The sequence below is a fragment of the Ranitomeya variabilis genome, chromosome 4 (genome assembly GCF_051348905.1).
Source record: "Ranitomeya variabilis isolate aRanVar5 chromosome 4, aRanVar5.hap1, whole genome shotgun sequence".
Taxonomy (NCBI): Eukaryota; Metazoa; Chordata; class Amphibia; order Anura; family Dendrobatidae; genus Ranitomeya; species Ranitomeya variabilis.
In genome coordinates this window covers 712,414,452-712,436,689 of record NC_135235.1, presented here as the reverse complement: position 1 = coordinate 712,436,689, position 22,238 = coordinate 712,414,452, and the positions used below count along the sequence as shown (strand labels likewise).

Below are 22,238 nucleotides of genomic sequence, written 5' to 3'. Positions count from 1 at the left end.
ATATATTATAATATATCACACGGACAGCGGAATAGCTGATAGTTAATTTGTCGGCTTCTGTTAAATCATTGCAGAGGCTGACAGGATAGGAGACATGGTTTACATACAGTAAACCATTGCAGAACAGTTAGACTTATATAGGTCAGTGACTAATACGGTTAGTAGTGTGTGTGTGTGTGTGTGTGTGTAAAATTTGGGGCCTGTATGTATTTAATAATGTTTTCACTGAAAAAACTGGCGTGGGCTCCCGCACAATTTTCTGTGCCACAGAGTGAAAGCCAGTGACTGAGGACAGATATTATAGCCTAGAGAGGGACCATGGTTATTGCCACCCCAGAAAAGGTGCATCTGTAAGATGCGCCAATTCTGGCACTCAGCCTCTGTCTTCTCACTGCCCTGTAGCGGTGGCATATGGGGTAATAAGGGGTTAATGTCACCTTTGTATTGTAAGGTGACATTAGGCCAGCTTAGTAATGGAGAGATGTCTGATAGATGCCTCTCCATTACTAACCTGTGGGCTTGATGTTACTTGACAATAAAAAGGTGACATCAACCGCACAATTATGAACCCCTCTGCTACAGGGCAAGTGGGAAGAGCGAGGCTAAGTGCCGGAATTGGCACATCTATAAGATGCGCCATTTCTGCGACGGCTGAGAGCTGATGGTTTTTAGCCTGTGGGGCTGCCAATATCCATGGCCTCTTCACAGGTTATAAATATCAGCCTACAGCTGTCTGCCTAGCATTTGCTGGTTGGATTTTATGTCAATATTTTGTGTCCCCCTGTAAAATAGCCAGTAAAGGCTAAGCAAACAGCTGTGAGGTGATATTAATAGCCTGGGAACCTTTATGGTTATTGGCTCCTTTCCAGAATAGTAACATCAGCTGTCAGCATTCCCACTGCTGGTTATGAAAATTATGCGGGAGCCCATGCAGGTTTTATTTTTTGAAAAATAAACATATTGCATTTCACGCAGGTTTCTTAGTTGTTTTTTTTACAGCATATGTAGGTTAATTATGTTAATGCTCCTACATGGGTGTGTGTGTGTCTTTAGTTAATATTAATGAGGGTATCTCGTGAAGAGTTTGAATAAGGAAATGCATCAAATTCCTTTATTTATTTATTTATTTATTTTAATATATCTTTATTTAGCGCTCACGATTTACAGAAACGCATCAAATCCGCATAAAAAAGTACAGAATTTCCACTGCGTTTTCTGCTAAGAGACGCACTAACCATGCAGACATTTCCTCAAGCAAATCTGCAACGTGCGCACATAGCCTTAACCATTATGCGTCCATATTCATTAATGAGCAGAACCACGTGACCGCTGAACACAGGAAGAGCTGCCCGGAGACCATCGGACATGCAGGGACTGCGCCAGGAGCAGGTGAGTATGTGACAGCCGCCGCTTCCCCGCCGACAATGACTCGAGTATAAGCCGAGAGGGTCTCTTTCTGCCCAAAAAAATTTCGGCTTATGCGCGAGTATATACGGTACAGCACTCTAGAAGGGTGTGTATAAGGCCATATAGGTGCTGGTGGTACTATATATGGGGAAAACCTGGTGACAAGTTCCCTTTAAGAAACCTATGGAACTAGGTTAAAATTAGCATTTTTTTGGATGGTGAAAAACTTGTAATTTAAATATTGATGGTGGCTGAACTGCAGGTGGTCTGTGTCGCTTCATAAGTTTAAGGCCGGGGTCACACTAGCGTAGAATACGGATGAGCGCTATGTGAGAAAGCATCGCATGGCACTCGGACCAGTGTTAATCTATGGGGCAGATCACATCTGTGATTATTTTTGCATGCCGAATCAGCATACGAGAACAATCGCAGCATATATACCTGACAGGGGCCCATACATTCTGATATAATCCGTAATATATACCTGACGAGCCCATACAGTCTATATCTACAATAATATATACCTGACAGGGCCCATACATTCTGATATCATCACTAATATACACCTGACAGGAGCCCATACATTCTGATACATCACTAATATATACCTGACAGGAGCCCATACATTCTGATATCATCACTAATATATATACCTGACAGGGCCCATACATTCTGATATCATCACTAATATATATACCTGACAGGGCCCATACATTCTGATATCATCACTAATATATATACCTGACAGGAGCCCATACATTCTGATACATCACTAATATATACCTGACAGGAGCCCATACATTCTGATATCATCACTAATATATATACCTGACAGGGCCCATACATTCTGATATCACTAATATATACCTGACAGTGGCCCATACATTCTGATATCATCACTAATATATATACCTGACAGGGGCCCATACATTCTGATATCATCACTAATATATATACCTGACAGGAGCCCATACATTCTGATATTATCAGTAATATATACCTGACAGGGGCCCATACATTCTGATATCATCACTAATATATACCTGACAGGAGCCCATACATTCTGATATCATTACTAATATATACCTGACAGGAGCCCGTACATTCTGATATTATCAGTAATATATACCTGACAGGGGCCCATACATTCTGATATCATCACTAATATATACCTGACGGGCCCATACATTCTGATATCATCACTAATATATACCTGACAGGAGCCCATACATTCTGATATCATCACTAATATATACCTGACAGGAGCCCGTACATTCTGATATTATCAGTAATATATACCTGACAGAGGCCCATACATTCTGATATTATCACTAATATATATACCTGACAGGAGCCCATACATTCTGATATCATCACTAATATATACCTGACAGGAGCCCGTACATTCTGATATTATCAGTAATATATACCTGACAGAGGCCCATACATTCTGATATCATCAGTAATATATATACCTGACGGGGCCCATACATTCTGATATCATCACTAATATATACCTGACAGGAGCCCATACATTCTGATATCATCACTAATATATACCTGACAGGGGCCCATACATTCTGATATCATCACTAATATATATACCTGACGGGGCCCATACATTCTGATATCATCACTAATATATACCTGACAGGAGCCCGTACATTCTGATATTATCAGTAATATATACCTGACAGGAGCCCACACATTCTGATATCATCACTAATATACACCTGACAGGAGCCCACACATTCTGATATCATCACTAATATATACCTGACAGGAGCCCGTACATTCTGATATCATCACTAATATATACCTGACGGGCCCATACATTCTGATATCATCACTAATATATACCTGACAGGAGCCCGTACATTCTGATATTATCAGTAATATATACCTGACAGAGGCCCATACATTCTGATATCATCACTAATATATACCTGACAGGGGCCCGTACATTCTGATACCGTCAATGATATATATACCTGACAGGAGCCCATACATTCTGATATCATCACTGATATATACCTGACAGGAGCCCATACATTCTGATACCGTCAATGATATATATACCTGACAGGAGCCCATACATTCTGATATCATCACTGATATATACCTGACAGGAGCCCGTACAGTCTATATCTACATGGCAACACAAGCCTCATTCATACATAAATAAACACAAGACAAAGTTTTCTTAGTGGAAAAATAAGGCCGTGATGTTTATTTTGGGTAACTCATTGATAACTTAACAAACAATCCCAAATAAATAATCAAGTAATTGACCAAATATTCCATAAACCAACAAACCATCCACCCAGAGACTGGGCGATTTTCCCACAACATAAACATCACGACAAAGTACAGCTTTAAGGGAGGGAGGGTGGGGTCTTCTTTCTTCACATGGTACCTCACAATGGTTGAAACCTGCCAGTACCTGGCCATAAATATCCCGGCGACAGCAAGGCAACGCGCTGACAACCAATTGTCAGCCGTTAAAAGACCGCCAAAACGGCTGATTGGGGCCGGATTTACCCAATAAAATACCAAATATGAATACCAAAAATAACAACCTTGGTTAGCAACCAGAAATGGCCAATCAGCTGTAGAGGCTGTGTGGCCATGTGACCTCCCCTATATTCCCTACGTAAAGTAGGGGGGGGGCTTCCAATAATATATACCTGACAGGAGCCCGTACCGTCTGTATCTACAATAATATGTACCTGACAGGAGCCCGTACCGTCTGTATCTACAATAATATGTACCTGACAGGAGCCCGTACAGTCTATATCTACAATAATATATACCTGACAGGAGCCAATACAGTCTGTATCTACAATAATATATACCTGACAGGAGCCCGTACAGTCTGTATCTACAATAATATATACCTGACAGGAGCCTGTACAGTCTGTATCTACAATAATATATACCTGACAGGAGCCCATACAGTCTATATCTACAATAATATATGCCTGACAGGAGCCCGTACAGTCTATATCTACAATAATATATACCTGACAGGAGCCCGTACAGTCTATATCTACAATAATATATACCTGACAGGAGCCCGTACAGTCTGTATCTACAATAATATATACCTGACAGGAGTCCATACAGTCTGTATCTACAATAATATATACCTGACAGGAGCCCGTACAGTCTGTATCTACAATAATATATACCTGACAGGAGTCCGTACAGTCTGTATCTACAATAATATATACCTGACAGGAGCCCGTACAGTCTATATCTACAATAATATATACCTGACAGGAGCCCGTACAGTCTATATCTACAATAATATATACCTGACAGGAGCCTGTACAGTCTGTATCTACAATAATATATACCTGACAGGAGCCCGTACAGTCTATATCTACAATAATATATACCTGACAGGGGCCCGTACAGTCTGTATCTACAATAATATATACCTGACAGGAGTCCGTACAGTCTGTATCTAGAATGTCATGATTAAGGGAGCTTAGTCTCCAGAAACGCGTTGAGATTCTTACCCATATCGCTTGTGCTGAAGTCTGTATCCTCTATGCTCAATAGTATGTGAATAAAGAAAACTCTTTTTTACGGATTCGGTGAAGCTGGACATTCTTTTCTTTTTACAGTCTATATCTACAATAATATATACCTGACAGGGGCCCGTACAGTCTGTATCTACAATAATATATACCTGACAGGAGTCTGTACAGTCTGTATCTAGAATGTCATGATTAAGGGAGCTTAGTCTCCAGAAACGCGTTGAGATTCTTACCCATATCGCTTGTGCTGAAGTCTGTATCCTCTATGCTCAATAGTATGTGAATAAAGAAAACTCTTTTTTACGGATTCGGTGAAGCTGGACATTCTTTTCTTTTTACAGTCTATATCTACAATAATATATACCTGGAAGGAGCCCATACACTCTAGGCTCAACCAGAGAATAATGGAGCCTCCAGCACCGACCTCCACCCGCAGAGCCGCACTCCACCTATATGGCTGCTCTGTGCACAGGACCTGTGATGAGGTCACAGGGGGGGAGGAGTCAGGGGTCACATGATCAGGGGCCTCAGTGTATGCAGGACTCTGCTGTGCTGGTTGTCATGGTGCTGGATGAGGGGAAGTTTATGTGTGGGGTCAGGAGGGGTTTACAGTGTGGATATAGCAGAGCCGTGTGTGTACGGGGTGTACGGAGCAGAGCCGTGTGTGTACGGGGTGTACGGAGCGGAGCCGTGTGTGTACGGGGTGTACGGAGCGGAGCCGTGTGTGTACGGGGTGTATGGAGCGGAGCCGTGTGTACGAGGTGTATGGAGCGGAGCCGTGTGTGTACGAGGTGTACGGAGCGGAGCCGTGTGTGTTCGAGGTGTACGGAGCGGAGCCGTGTGTGTACGGGGTGTACGGAGCAGAGCCGTGTGTGTACGGGGTGTACGGAGCGGAGCCGTGTGTGTTCGAGGTGTACGGAGCGGAGCCGTGTGTGTACGAGGTGTACGGAGCGGAGCCGTGTGTGTATGATGTGTACGGAGCAGAGCCATGTGTGTACGAGGTGTAAGGAGCGGAGCCGCATGTGTACGAGGTGTACGGAGCGGAGCCGTGTGTGTACGAGGTGTAAGGAGCGGAGCCGCATGTGTACGAGGTGTAAGGAGCGGAGCCGTGTGTGTACGAGGTGTACGGAGCGGAGCCGCATGTGTACGAGGTGTATGGAGCGGAGCCGTGTGTGTACGAGGTGTATGGAGCGGAGCCATGATTATAATCAGCCTTTGGGGGTTTTCTATGCATCAAGAAGGTTGATGTGTGGTGATGGGAGAGCGGGCTCAGTACGTGATCGAGTATCCGGGTATTTGGGTGTTATACTCACGTGTTTAGCGGCTATTAGACCGGATTGCCCGCCATAAACATGTTGGCTACTGGCATTACTCTGCCCGCCATATAGTACCATCAAGTCTGTATAGGACCTGGTGACGCCATGTTTGGAGCATTGCACACGGACATAGTGTAGGGAGAGTTGCTCCTGGTGTTACATTAAACCAACAGCCCTTTTCAGGACTAACTCAAATACAAGTGCTTCTCACAAAATTAGAATATCATCAAAAAGTTAATTTATTTCTGTGCTTCAATGCAAAAAGTGAAACTCATATATTACCTAGAGTCATTACAGAGTGATCTATTTTAAGTATTTATTTATGTTAATGTTGATGATTATGGCTTACAGCCAATGAAAACCCATAAGTCATTATCTCAGTAAATTAGAATAAGGCTACGTTCACATTTGCGCCTTTGGGCGCAGCATCGTCGACACATGCGTCATGCGCCCCTATCTTTAACATTGGGGGCGCATGGACATGCGTTGTTATGCGTTTTCACGCGTTTTCCGACGCATGTGTCGTTTGGGCGCACCTGGCAGGGCGCGGCCGACGCTACATGTTGCAGTTTTGTAGCGTCTAAATTTTTTTTAAAAACGCATGCGTCGCCAATGCGTCAAAAACCCCATTTAAGTCAATTGAGAAGGCAGAGGGCGCAAGTCCGTGTGTCGCAGCGCGTTGTGTGACGCATGCATCGTTTAATAAAATAACAAGATAAGCGTCTAGACAGTGACAAAACAACCCATATATATATATAGATAAAGTTTTTTCTTGGTTTGTCAATTGCCTGCAGCATAGGACACACACAAGACAAGCTCTCTCTCAGATCTGCTTTCAAGAGATCTAAGTATAGAATGTATCTGCGCATTTTCTTTTTTATGTGTGTTTTATTTTTTAATTTTTTTATTGCAATTTGTGGATGTTTAATGTTTGCTCTGCACTTTAATCCGGCTATACTGTGGTTGTTTAAGGCTACTTTCACACTAGCGTTAACTGTAAACCGTCTAAAAACATCTTTTTTCAGAAAAAACGCATCCAGCAAAAGTTTTTGCTGGATGCGTTTTTTTCCCCATAGACTTGTATTGGCGACGTATTGCGACGTATTGGCATACGTCGTGTCCGTCTTACGACGTATGCGTCGAAATTTGGCGACACGTCGTCGGCAAAAAACGTTGATTGTAACGTTTTTTGTCTCCGCATATAAAACTTGTTGCGACGCATCCTGCGGCATACGTCGTTGGCTGCAATGGAAGCCTATGAGCGACGGATGCGTCGGGACACGTCGTACGACGCAATACAGCGCTGCAATACGTTTTTTTTACACTGAGCATGCTCAGAAGCAGGATTTTGTTGCCAATTGGCCAGACACCCCCAAATCTATATAAACCTGGCCTGGGCCTTCAACCCCACATATGCCTGCAAGACCCAAGAGAGAAGACTGCCAGCCACAAGACCCCAGCCACAGGATCCCAGCCACAGGATCCCAGCCACAAGACCCCAGCTACAAGACCCCAGCCAGCCACAGGAGCCAGCCACAAGACTCCAGCCACCATAGAGCCAGTGTGAGTATTGCAATTTTTGTGTGCATCTGTGTGCCTGTGCATTTGTGTGTGTATGAGGTACTGACTACAGCAAGAGCTTAAAACCTTAAGAGAACCTGAGGCCTGCCATCGTCCTGCACCAGCCAGTGCCATGCTAGAGTCCAGGTCCACCCTGATGCCAGCCACTGTGAAGACATGCAGCTCCAGCCAAAGGATTGTCAGCCTTTTTTACGTGTGTGTGTGTGTATGCGTCTTCTGATTGGGTCCACCTTTCTGCCTTTGTTGTACATATGTGTATTTGCATAAAGCTTATGTGCGTGCGTGTGTGTGTATTTTTGTACGGCTGTGTGCTTTTGTAAGTATGTCTTCATGTGCCTGTACCTTATTATGCCTTTGCCAATCTTATGCCTGTTCATGTGGGAGGGTATGTGTCCACGTTCAGGATTGCATCAGGATTTTTCATCAGTATTTGTAAGCCAAAACCAGGAGTGGGTGTAAAATGCCGAAGTGGTGCATGTTTTTTTTTATTATACGTTTCCTAATTGTTACACTTCTGGTTTTGGATTACAAAAACTGCTGGAAAATCTGGACCAAATCCTGATGCAATCCTAAACGTGGACACATACCAAGCATGTTAGTGCTCATGTTAGTGCGCATCTTATTGATTGCATGTGCATTTGTCCATGCCTTAATTGGTTAATTGCCTTTTCCTGATGTGTTTACTAAGTATAGTGGTCTGTGCAGCATGTGGTTTAAATGTTTTTGTTTTTTTAAACTTACATTTTTGTGGATCACTACATGCATAAATTATGTTTCAACAGGAAGCTGAATCAGATGAGGAGCTGTCAGAAGGGGGCGAGACGGGTGGAGAGATGCTAGTGGAGGAGGAACCAAGTGTAAGTAGTGGTGAAACATTTGCTTCGCACATCACACTGCACCATACACAAAACAGATTTTCATACATAACTAAACACAGAAAATATATGCCTACATTACTGAGAATTTGTTTCCTTTATTTCAGGCTGCTGCTGCTGCTGCTGCCGCTGAAGGTTCTCCCAGACACTCCCAACGTCGGCGGTATCGTCGCCGCGGTCGGCCATCAGTGAGGTTTTTTTTTGTTGGGAGGGGGATTCTATTGGTACTTTAGTGTTTCAGTGTACTCATTTGTTTGTTTTTCTTCTTTTTTTGCACAGGCTTCACAGCGTGCTCCCGCCGAAGACTACGATGATGACATCGACATTGACTGTCTAATCGAGGAGGTTCACGAGCGGGAGCCGCTGTGGAACATGGCTGACCGCAGGCATGCCGATACCGGTGTCACCCGTCGGCTCTGGGACGAAGTGTGTCACAACCTCTTTCCAAGGTGGGAGAGCCTTCATCCTCAGCAGCTGAGCAAAGTAGGTAAGTATTCACTTTCCAGTGATGTTTTGAGCTGACTGTAATGTATTTCATTTACCAATTTTTTTTTTTTCTTTTGATTCTTGTCTTCACAGGTCAAAAGGTTAGGAAGCGGTGGCGGTCACTGAGGGATCGCTTTAAAAGGGAATTTAACGAGGAGATGCAGGCCCCGAGTGGCTCTGAAGGAAGGAAGAGGAGCAAATATAAACATGGCCAGGCCCTCTCCTTCCTGAGGCGAACAATGCTGAGCAGACTGTAAGTATTCTACAGTCCACTAATAACCATGTTAACCTGTCTACTTAGTTTGCTTTCAGTCAGGGCTTTTTCATATCAATGTATTAATTTCGTTTGTTTTTTCTTTCACAGCACCTTCTCCAGCCACCGGGCGCCTGCATCTTCCTCTGCGCCCTCTGGAGCGATCCCTCCTGAGTCCGCCACTGAGGGCCACGTCGGTAGGCCCCACACCACTGACCCCTCCTCTGTCCCCTCCACTTCATCCGCCCCAAGCAGTGGAGCATTATTGCAGCCTTCATTGCTCGCATCTGATGCTGAACAGTTAGCGTTCCCTTTACCCCACCCCTCTGATCCTGCCACCTCTAGACCACCATTAGGTTCTTGGCGGCAGCGACAGAGGGGTCAGGAAAGGAGCTATGCTCCTGAGTTCTTACACCTGAATGCATCCTTCCAAGGCTCTTTCAAAATTTTGGGAGAGCAAGTGACTGCTAGTTTCAACATGGTGCAATCACGCATCAGTGAAACAAGCCAGGAAACCAGCAGTCGCTTGGATAGGCTGCATTCAGCTGTAAGTCCAGATCCGGCCAATATTTTTTTTCAATCCATGCTCAGGAGCATGGAGAAGCTTTCTTTTGAGCAACAGATGCGGGTAATGAATACCTGCCATAATGCTCTACTGAAGGCCATTAACGACCCCCAATCTACCCACACACCTCCCCACACCTCCACTACAATTCCACCCCAGGCCCCATTTCCACCCCAGGCCCCACCAAGGGCCCCATTTCCACACCATACCCCCATTACCAAACCCAGCACCAATGCTCACACCAGCCCCAATACCAAACCCAGCCCCAATCCCCATACCAGCCCCATTACCCAACCCAGCCCCATTACCCAACCCAGCCCCAATACCCAACCCAGTCCCCACACCAAACCCAGTCCCCATACCCATCCCGGTCCCCAAACCAAATTTCTTCCCCAATGTTTTCTTCCTTGCCCAGCTTTTCTTCCCCAGTAAGTCTTCCCCCTACCCCAACACCACCCCCCTGTGGTCAGCCTCCTGGTTTTACCCCCCCCCCCCTTCCACTGCACCCCAAACAAGTAGGGTCCCCACCTATCGACGTGGTCCAACCTTCCAGCCCCTCCTCCCCTCGTATCTCCACCCCACACTTTCAAGACTTATAAATGGCTGTTTGTTAAAAAAGTTATTTTCTACCAAACAATGTAAAAAATATTTTAAAAAAAGTTTGAACATATATATATTTTTTTGTTTTTTGGAAATAAAATAAAGTTTTGAAAAAAGAGTTCAAATGAAATTCAGTTTGATTAAAATTCTACTCTGTGTGTGTGTGTGTGTGTGTGGATTTATTAAGGTCATATGGTAACTAATAACAAAGGTAAAATAAAAATAAACACCAGACGTGTGAAAGGTATAACATATTGGTTTTACTAGCAAGAAAACCACGCTTTTGTACTTTTTTTTTTTTTTTTTTTTCTGAAGAAACACATTTTTTACATAAACAAACACATGGAAAACAGGTTACACAATCATGTCTTGCCATGGGATCCGCCCGACAGGTGACACAAAATAATCGGCAAACTGGTCCCTCATCCTTGTAACAGAACCTGTAGAGCGAACCGAGCTGCTGCGGTAGCCCACAAGGTGGTCTCCAACTCTTCGTCATCCAAGGAAATGGGCTCCTTTGAAAGGACAAAGTTGTGGAGCACCACACAGGCTTTAACTACCTCGTCTATAGTTGTGGTTTTCAGTTTGATTGCCGTCAGCAGAACTCGCCACTTCGCCATCAATATGCCAAAAGAACACTCCACTACTCTTCGTGCTCTAGTAAGCCGGTAATTAAAGACCAGCTTGGTATGGGTTAAGTTCCGGCTACTATACGGTTTCAGTAGGTGCGGCGACAGTTGAAAGGCTTCATCACCTACACAAACATATTCCATGGCTGGTTCACTTGTTCCTGGCAGTGGTCTGGCTGGCGGGATATCGTAGCTCTCTCCATAAAGGCAACGACCCATTGGAGAGTTTTTAAGAACTTGCGAATCGTTGGACCGTCCATACGCTCCTATGTCCACGGCAAGGAACTTGCAGTTGGCGTCTGCAATAGCCATAAGGACGATGGAGAAATACTTCTTGTAATTATAGTACTCTGATCCTGTTCCTGCCGGTTTCGCAATCCGTATGTGTTTCCCGTCAACTGAACCCACACAATTTGGGAAATTGCAAATTTGCTGAAACTGTTCTGCACTTCGCAACCAGATTTCCATGGATGGTTGGGGGATATACTCTGGCTGTAAAGTGGTCCAAATAGCCCGACATGTGTCCTTCACTATTCCTGAAATAGTGGAAATGCCCAGCCGGAATTGGTAATGGAGCGAAGTCATAGATTCACCCGTAGCTAGGAAACTGTTAAAAAAAAAAAAAAATGTTAGAAAAATTGCACAGACCAACAAGTTTCAATATGGCACTGTGAAATTTTTTTTAAGGACGGGACACCCAATAAAACCAGCATGAAACCGGTGTAAAGAAGCAGTGGAATTGCCGCAAAGAAAACCAAAATTACATGCTGCAGAAAATACTGCGCAGTATGTCAGCGCAGTATTGTCTGCAGCATGTAATATAACATTAAAAATGACCAATGACAGAAAAACAAGAAGTTGCATGTCAACCAACCCCCCCCCCCAAAAAAAAAACTGCAGAAAATGCAACGCAATATTTCAGCGCAGTATTTTCTGCAGTCTGTTGTAAAACATTCAATATCAGCAATGACATTTAAAAAAAGCAGTGGAATGGCCGCAAAGAAAACCAAAATTACATGCTGCAGAAAATAGTGCGCAGTATGCCAGCGCAGTATTGTCTGCAGCATGTAATATAACATTAAAAATGACCAATGACAGAAAAAAAAGAGGCTTACCGCAGGGTCACCATCAGCCGCTCCGCCGGTGTGATGGCAAGCCTCATCCTTGTGTCCTGTCTTTGGATGACATCCTCCATTTTTGCAAGCAAAAAGTCAAAATTTTCCATCCTCATCCGCACGTAGTTGTAGAATTTGTGTGGATTGTGCCGCAACTCCAGGTACAGAGTGGACTGGACACCCCGGGTCATCCGTAGTTCATTAATCGGATGAATCCACAGTCGCCTCCTCCGTTGCTGCAGAAGCATCCTACGTTTTTCCGCTGCCGCCTCCTTCTCCCGCACTATGATATCCAGGCGATTCGTCTCAAAGATAACATCAGTAAACAAACTCGCAATCCTACCAAGAACACCTTCCATCGTTGCCACTAAACTAAAACCCTCAAAGATGGGCTGTAAAAACAGTAACTATATAGTTTTCCATATTTTCCAGGAGTCAATCAAATTTGGGAGCCTCCCATTTTAAAAACGGATCCGTCGGAAAAACGGATGCAACGGATGGTAAAACGGATGCAACGTATCCAGTATTTTCAACGGAAACGTTTAGCGGATTTGCGATGTATCCGTCGAAATGCTGTATGCGTAGCATACGTTTGTCACTGTTTTGCACTTTTTTGACGCATCCGTTTTTTCGGCAAAAAAGACGTTTTTAGACGGTTTACAGTTAACGCTAGTGTGAAAGTAGCCTAATGGAAATTGGTGTTTTTTTATTATCTGGTTGTGATGTATTTCTGGTGTTATGATGGCATTTCTTTGCCTCCGGCCTTGTTGGTTTTATTGTAAAGTATGGTGGTTTATCCAGGATTGACTTTTCTTTTCCCTTTTTTTTTTTTTTGGGGGGGGGGGGGGGTTCGCTTTTTGGGTTGTTCTGTAATTGCATGCGGTGGTTCCACTGTGGTTTTTCTTTATATGATTTTTTTTTTATTCCGTTTCTGGGGTTATGTGGTTTATGGTTTCTGGGGTTTTAATTCTGGTTTCTATTTCTGGGGTTATATGTAACCGTATGGCTTTTTCTTGGCTCCTGTCTTGTTGGTTTTATTGTAAAGTATGGTGGTTTATAATGGATTGCCTTTTCTTGGCCCTTTCTGAAAAATATATTTTTTTTTAAAAAAAGGTATATGCGTCTTTTTTTGATTTGTACATAGGGGGCAGTTGCTTATTATTTGTTTTGTTATCTTTTCTGGGACTGTTGTATTCTGCTTTTGCTATACTCTGGCATTGTGTCATCTCTGCCATTGATTTTTATTTTAATATATGGCAGTGTGGTTTGCTCAGCACTTGTGCAGTTGGCATTGTCCTATGAGTGCACTGTCCGTTGTGGTCTTAATGTTATGTATGGTATTTTTGATATTTTCTTCTATGTGGCTGTGTATTGTGCATTCTGTTAATGTAATCATTTTTTTCAATTTTTCCTTGCAGAATTTATCGTGGTAATGGCCACAGACTCAAGCCACACAACGCCGCAGGGGAGTTCAGTGAGTACATGATCTACTGTTGCTTACTATTCGTTGTATTTGTACACGTGTCACTAATTTTTTTTTAAATATTTTCCAGGCTTCTTCAAGTGAGGAGGAAGCGACCCAGCAGGAGCAGCGACTTCGGGGCCAAGCTGTGGTGGCAAGACGGCGAGTAAGTATATTTTTTCAAACAACATTAGGAATGTTTTTTTTTTTTCATTTCATTTTTTTTTGGGGGGGGGGGTAGCTATTTTTATGTAGCTTGAAAACATTAATGTTTTTCAATTATTTAAGGTTTCACAATGGGACCAAGATGAGGGGATTGACGTTGATCTCATGGTCACCTGTATCCAAGAGCGAGGCCCGTTGTGGGACAGCCGTGACCCCCAGCACGCGGACCAGGTCGTGTTGAGGCGTATGTGGGCTGAGGTGGCCAAATCGCTGTGGGATGGCTTTGACAGTGCTTCATCCACGGACAAAGCTAACTTTGGTAAGTATTGCTGAAACGCCGCTCTGACCCATTAGGCCAGGATAACACAACCATGTGTGATGTGATCAACTCCTGCAAGTTTGTTGCATCGCACACGGTTGTGTTATCATTTGAAAATGTTCAATCTGTAACCTTTTTTTGGGGGGGGGCTTTTTCACAGTCAAAAAATTGAAGACAAGATGGCGTTCCATGAAGGACCGTTTCAATCGGGGCCTGCGGAAGGAGGAGGAACAGGCTCGAAGTGGTGCTGCTGCGGCAAGGACATCAACGTATAAGTACACACAACTTCTACAGTTCCTGAGACCGATCCTTGGCCGCCGAGAGTAAGTATTTAGTACCTATTCCAACACATCGGGTATTGTACAACATGCATGTTCACGTAGTATATTGGCCAGCCACGTAGTATATTGCCCAACCATTTAGTATAGTCCAGTGACGTAGTATACAGCACAGAGCCACATAGTATATTGCCCAGCCACGTACAATATTTCATAGTGGCGTAGTATAATGCCCATCCAGGTTTGTCACAGTTTAAAAAAATAAATAAAATTCCACGGGAGACCTTCTAGTTCACGGCAGTTTCCGTTCCCAGGGTTTGTCTGATCACAGGACCTGTGATGACGTCTCGGTCACATGACCGTGACGTCATGGCCGGTCCGCCGATAAGCGTAAACGATGGCGGCCATCGCAAACGGCTACGGAGGTTGAGTATAGCATGGTATTTTTTAAAATCAAATTTGTTAAATTTTTTTAATATTGATGCGGCATAGGCAGCGTCAATAGTAAAAAGTTGGTGACACCAAGGTTTAACGGCGGCAACGGATTGCTTAACCCGCGGCATAACGTGGTGCGTTACCGCCGGCCTGTGTTTAGCGATGACAGAGGGGAGTATGCGGGCGACAGGCATTTACTGCAGGGAGTAAGGAGCGGCCATTTTATTCAGGACTGTGCCCGTCGCTGATTGGTCGCGTCAGCCATGACAGGCAGCTGGCGAGAACAATCAGCGAATGAATAACCGTGAGTGAATGACAGACAGACTGACAGACGGAAGTGACCCTTTACAATTATGTTAAATTATTTTATAGTGTTGTGTGATGTAATGTTAACTTTATATTACACAGGAGATGGCGAATGTGAAATGTTATATTTTGTATACTAATGTTTTCCTTATGTTTTTACAGAACACACAGCAGCACCCTCGAACCTGTTCGGCCATCTGGAGCGGTCCTTCATGAATCGCCATCTGAGCAGTCACAGCCGTCCCACAGCGAGAGCAGGCATGCACCACCATCTGGAGAACCGGCAGGCGGTCCATCTGGTGTTCCCTTGGCCGAGGCCTCAGGCGCTCCTTCTTTCGGGTATTCCCGACAGCATCAGCGGTCCTTGGACAGGCCGCTAATGCCCGAATATTTTCATTTGGGCACGGTTTTCCAAAATTGTTTCAAGGTGCTGGGAGATAGGATGGACACTGCTCTGTCCAATATCGACCGGCACCTTGAATCAATGGAATCCGAGCTCATGAAGCCGGCAAAACATTTTTTTAGTGCCATTGCTAAGGGTATGGTGGAACACCTTACACCGGAACTCCAGATTTCGGTGATGCAGGCCTGCAACAACACCTGTGTGAGTGCTCTGCAGCAGGCTAGGATCATGCAGTCAGCGACTACAATGCCAGTTGTACCAACGCTGGCAAGCATGACTCCTAGTCCTGCTGCACAGCAACTCTACCGAGGTCCGGGTGCTGAGGGATGCTGCCACCGACACCATCGCACCGAGCCGCCGAGTCCTGCTCCTGCCAGGCCATCAAGTTCCAGAAGACGGCATGCAGAGGAACACCCAGAGGGAGAGAGGAAAAAACGAAAAACCCGGACAGCTACGGCGGCTCTGGCTGCTCCAATACCCTCACCGAGCTCTCGGCCGGGGTCAAGCCGGAGCAGGAGTAGCCAGAGCCAGTCAACAGTCACTCGTCGACTGGTCGTGCCTCCTCCCTCCCCTCCTGCTTTGGCAATCTCACCACCGTCGGCCACAGGGTGGTCTGAGATACCGTCCAGCATTCTTGAGTACGGTTCCTCTTCCTCCTCTACCCACTCCCAAACCGGTGGATATCAGTCGCCCTTAATTGCCGACGTAGATACCCCTTAAGAATCTTTCCCCCTTTTTTTTTTTTGTTTCCCCCAATAAAAATGTTATGTTGCAAACTCAATTTCTTTTTATTGTTCTAAAATTAGTTGCCGGCAACTCACACCGTGCGCCGTGTACACAAATCTTTTGTTTTTCACACCTCATATCTGCAATGTCAGACACTATTTTATCCATTTTTTAATCTTTTTTTTCGTGTCTCTCATTGTACTATGAGGTGTTACAAACACAAAGAGGATTACAAAAAAATATTACAATTTTTAAACATACTTTAAGGTAATGGGTCAGGTGAGGTGGTAGCAATAGTCACGTGGCCAAGTGTCGCCACTATTTGACTCAGGATGTTTTCCAGCATCCTGAGTTCAATAGTGTTAACTCACTAGAGTTGAGCGAACATGATCGGCTCCCTCCTTGGCAAGCTATAACACTTGCCGACTACTAGCATATGGAACCCGGCTTCCTGGAGTGCGGATTATGATCTGCATTTTTCCTCCACCGCAACCGCATGTTCCGAGGCTGTGTGACAGGCAGAACACATGCACAACCCAGGCCTATTTGTTGGCCTCGCCATGCATGTGTAGAGCCTGTCACACAGCCGCGGCACATGCAGCTGCAACGGCTGAAAACTGCTTCAGCCAGCGCGCTACATGAAGCCGGGTTCCATATGCAACTAGTCTGCAAGCTTCATAGCTTGACAAGGAGGGAGCCGATCATGTTCACTCAACTATGGAACACACGGCTATGTGAACATAAGTGGGGTGGTTTGGCAGAGTCTATTTGGGAACTGGTGATCACCTGAGCACATTTTTTGTGGTACACACAGTTGGTACTAAAATGGACATTGGAATAGTTTTAAAATTTTTTTATTGACAACAAAAAAATTTTAAAAAATGAGCAGTTTTTAAAAAGGAAAGGCACAATAAAGTACGTTTATTCAAAACACAACACAGTACAAAATCTAGGAACATTACAAAATTGAAAGAACATTACATTAGGTACCTAGTTACATTTAAAGGACACAATAGTGTTAAAATCTTTAAATGTCAGTGTTTTCTTTGATTTTAAGCACAATAAATTTATTGTAAGTTAAAAGCAGGATAAAGTATAACTGTTAAACATAAACACTACACCATTTGATCTTGCCATGACACACGGCCAACATCAGAAACAAAATAGGAAGCAAATCGATCCCTCATCTGCCCAATTTCAACAGTTTTCCTCAGAGGATGATCTTGGTAATCGGGCAAAGGGTTTGATATGGGTTCATCTAGTTCCACGTTCAGTCTCTCTTTAGCAATAATGTAATTGTGGAGAAACACACAAGCCTTCACCGTCATCCACTGTCTCAATTTTCAGATTAATGGCGGATCCTAAAATACGCCATTTGGAGACAAGGATCCCAAAGGCGCACTCCACAGTTCTTCTGGCCCTGGAAGTCTATAATTAAAACAACTTTTGGTGTGGTCCAAGCCCTGACTGGAGTAGGGTTTCAGTAGGTTGTCACACATTTGAAATGCCTCATCCCCAACCACAACAAATGGCATTGCCGGGCCTTCGGTGTTGGGAAGAGGTCGTGGCTGGGGGAAATTAAAATTGTTCCCATATAACCTTCGGCCCATATCTGACTCTTTAAATGTCCGCGAGTCATTTGTCTGGCCAAACGCTCCAATGTCCACGGCGATAAACCTGCAGTCTGCACCTGCAATTGCCATGAGCACTGTGGAGAAGTATTTTTTGTAATTAAAGAACTGAGATCCAGTTCTTGCAGGCTTTGTAATCCTAATTTGCTTCCCATCCACAGCTCCAATGCAGTTCGGGAAAGAACAAACTTGTTCAAATTTTTTGGCGTTGGCCTCCCATAATTCAGTAGTAGGGAGGGGTAAAAATTAATCACGGAGATTGTCCCACAAAGCGCGGCATGTGTCGGCAACAATTCTGGAAAGTGTGGAGACTCCAAACCTAAGTCACCAGCAGCTGTTCCTCTGCAGAAATTGAGCTCCGTAGCTGTGTGTCCTGCCTGGTAATGGATCCTTCCACAAGACGCAGCAGATAGCGGAAGCTGTCTTGTGACATCCTGGTATATTCAAAATATTTTTCCAGATTGTCATTCGGCTCACCAAATAAGCAATGGTAGGCTCCACGGCTCTCACGGACTTCAAGTATTGGGTGTAGCCAAAAGCGCCGATGACTCCTCCGTTTTTCTCTTTTCCTTTGTTCATGAAAGGCAATAGCATAAGCATTAGCCAAGGCAAAATCCAATTCATATTCATGTAGATACTCTCCATGGGACGCTGCATCTTGATGCTGTAACCACAAGCAAAAAGGGAGGAATTCATCTCTGCCAGGGTATATATACACAAATTCCATTACACCCACCCTCTTCTATCCATTGGTGGTCTTTATCTAGTGTCTAGACAGTAAAAAATATGCTGCGTTTTGCGTGCGTTTTCAGTGCATCATGTGTTGCGTCGACGACGCTGCACCCAAATACGCAAATGTGACCCTAGCCTAACAAAAAACACCTGCAAAGGCTTCCTAAGCATTTAAAAAGATCCCATAGTCTGTTTCAGTAGGCTCCACAATCATGGGGAAGACTGCTGACTTGACAGATGTCCAGAAGGCAGTCACTGACACTCCACAAGGAGGGTAAGCCATAAAAGGCCATTGCTAAAGAAGCTGGATGTTCACAGAGTGCTGCATCCAAGCATATTAATGGGAAGTTGAGTGGAAGAAAAAAATAGATTTTTAAACATGTCTTTCCCTCTTGTGGGCAGCATGTGCAGATGGCTGTGTGTATCCTTTGTTGACACCCATATATTTTGCGATTAATATCTTATGATGTGTGTATGCATCTATATATTCATCTTCTGAAGTGCAGGCAGTATTTGCATATCCATAATTTGCATATTTTACTTACATTTTCTGCTGCATTAAAGGGACACAAAAGCCTCTCAGTATAGCTTGTTACCAGTCCCCTTTGTTACAGCTGCGAACGCAGATGCATCCACGTCGCCAGACCACGATGACGTGGGGTGAGTGTCCCAGGTGGGAATGGAATGTGGACCCACTGGACCACAGAAGGGAACCTGGACCTACCCAGACTAGGGAAGGGCAGCGAGCAGGGTCTGTGGCAGCTGAACTTGTGGACAAGATGGTGACATACAGAACTAGGTAACACCGCACAATTTCAGGTAAGAAGAAAGATAAAGTTTACTCTAACAAAATCACAGTACATAAACAGAACATAACTATGCCAGGCTCCCGATTACTCACGTCAAGAAAGGGTACATGTCTCAGGGAAACAGACGAAGGCAGGAGGACATCACGGATTGATGTAGTCCAGGGTCATCTGGCACGGGCATACTAGGACGGCCTCTCTATCAGGCCTTAGGCATAGCACAGGCTCAGTAGGATAACATCAGACACCGACCCAGGACAGACATCACAGTGTGGATCCCGGGGTACCATCGGGACACAGGCAGATCATCTGGACACAGGCTGGACATAGGCTGTGCATCGGAGCATCAGGACACAGGCTGGACATCTGGACACAGGCTGGACATCAGGACATCTGGACACGGGCTGGACATCAGGACATCGGAACACAGGCAGGACATTGGAGCACCAGCATGACATTGGGACACCGGTGTGCTGGCCTAGGTCATCGGCTGGGACACGGATGACACAGAACCAGTCAGCGGTGGTTGGTCTCCGGGAACCAGACAGCAGTCGCCAGTCTCCGGACATCATCTCCAGGCAGTGGCTGTCAGGTTTCTAACTATGGCCGTCAGGCTCTGGGAATCGGACCTAGGAAGGTACTCAAGCTGGATGGTGCCAGCACCGCTGAGTTGGACTGGGGCCAGACTGAGCTAGTACTGCATAGCAGGCTGAGCACAGCATAGTAAACGCTCAGCAAAAACACCGGATTCCATCTTTAAAGGATGAACCCAGGTTAGTTCACAGTCACTGGGTACAGGGTTTCAGACACAGAGGGACTTCAGGAACATAACACAGAGGACACAGTTCAGACAGGGTCAGGTAGAGGAATGGAAACAGGATCAAGGGTTTGGACCTGAGAATGCAGCCATCAAGGAGGCAGGAAAGAAAACACAACAGAAACGGGCCTGGATTTGCAGCCTCCAGGAAAGGCGGATCTGGGTACTCAGCCCCCAGAGCAGGCGGAAAAACAAGACACAAACAGAAACCGATCTGGGTACTCAGCCCCCAGAGCAGGCGGAAGAACAGGGGTCAGCTTTCCCAGAACTGAATGCAGGCAGAACAGGAGCTGAACCCCGCACACACATGGCAAGACTCAGACTTATTGTAAAGCTCTGGCAATGCCCAACAGGAAAGATGGAGTTTATATAGGAGCTGCCCCTCAGCAATAGGCTGGGGAAGGCAACTCAGGTGCACACACTAACCCTAATAAAAGCAGGGAAGGTGTGGCCACGCCCACCCTAAGCACAAACAGAAACCATTACAGAACAGTTAACACAGAAACTAAGGCTTAGGGCACCTGACAGCGGCTGCAAGCCTGGACACATGTGGAAATTCATGCACCAGCTGCAGTGCACCTTGCAACCCGTGTATAGCTTCCACAGCGGCAACCAGGAACCGCACATGCGGATGGTCATGCAGCAGAGCAAAGCCATCACAACACATGTACAGCTACACAGAGGAGCAGGGAACTGAGCTGCATCCATACAGGTAACAGACAACAGTATCCCTGCTAGTTAGGCGGAGAGGAGCAAAGGGTTAAAGCAGAGACATGCAGAGTAACACCGGAGAAACAAGGTACAAACCCACCGGCATTACATCCTCTAAAGAAGGAAATCGAGTTTTCCAAAACGTGTAAGGACTAGGACTGGTGTATCGCATCGGCTTTCTTGCTCCGTGGACTATGTGATGTCACAAGCTGCTGTACCTGTGCCCGTATTGCCTTGGTTTTTGTGTTCAGACACGTCACCATCCAGGCCCGCAGCTCTACTTGCTTCTTTATTTCGACAAGGACCTCCGTACAGCACCGAGTGCGGCTCTTGTTTCAAGTGGATGCAACTAAGAACTTTGCTGGACTGCATAGCGGGGAATGGGGTAATTACATACTTCATTACTGTATAGTGTTTCCTCTGTTTGTTGAGGTTTTTAATGTGTAGCTGAATGCATATTGGCACATACGCTACGATGGCAGGGTGGGCAGATTAGGCTGATCTCCATACTTTAATTTCTATAAATCACCTGTTTGCAGCCTGGTTTGTCACTACCCCAAAGTTTGCTATTCGGTGTACAGTGCACACAAACTACCTCATATTGTGTTTTTATTGGTTTTCATTTACATATATACGTATTGTGCTGTTGATGTACTGTATACATAAAGTTTTTTCAATTTAGCATACTCGCTGTGAGTCCTGGCCATTGGGCACTACTGGCAAATGCCAGAAGGGCAAGTGCCAGTAGTGGGCTGCTCGATCCGCCTCCCCCGCCAGCGCCGACTCACCCCTCCGCCAGCGCCGACTCACCCCCCTGCCGTCGCATTCAACTATACCAGCGTCTATGACGCCGGTACAGTTGAATGCAATGATGGATGAGAGAGCGTCTACAGACGCTGCCTCTCCCATCATTCCCCGCTCTGCCTCTGACACTGTGGGTGCACGATGACATCATATCATCGCGCACCTGCTGTGTCCCGGGCAGACTGCAAACGCCGAGACAGGAGCAGGGAGCAGCGTGGGCAAGAGAGGTGAGGAGTGTGTTGTTTTTTTTTCCTGGACTGTGGGGCCATTC

At 45.2% G+C, this 22,238-nt stretch overlaps 1 protein-coding gene across 3 annotated transcripts in view; it reads right to left on the bottom strand.

The window, feature by feature from the left end:
* The window catches only part of LOC143766547 (uncharacterized), a 58,042-nt gene extending 52,571 nt beyond the window's left edge, over nucleotides 1-5,471 (bottom strand). For 2 of the 3 annotated variants that reach the window (XM_077254310.1, XM_077254315.1), the window contains exon 1: nucleotides 5,317-5,471. The gene's annotated coding sequence lies outside the window, so the exon portion shown is untranslated. Of the gene's footprint in view, nucleotides 1-4,931; nucleotides 5,079-5,316 lie in introns of those variants that run through there. The other variant, XM_077254312.1, reaches the window with a different exon arrangement.
* Nucleotides 5,472-22,238: the final 16,767 nt, after the last annotated feature.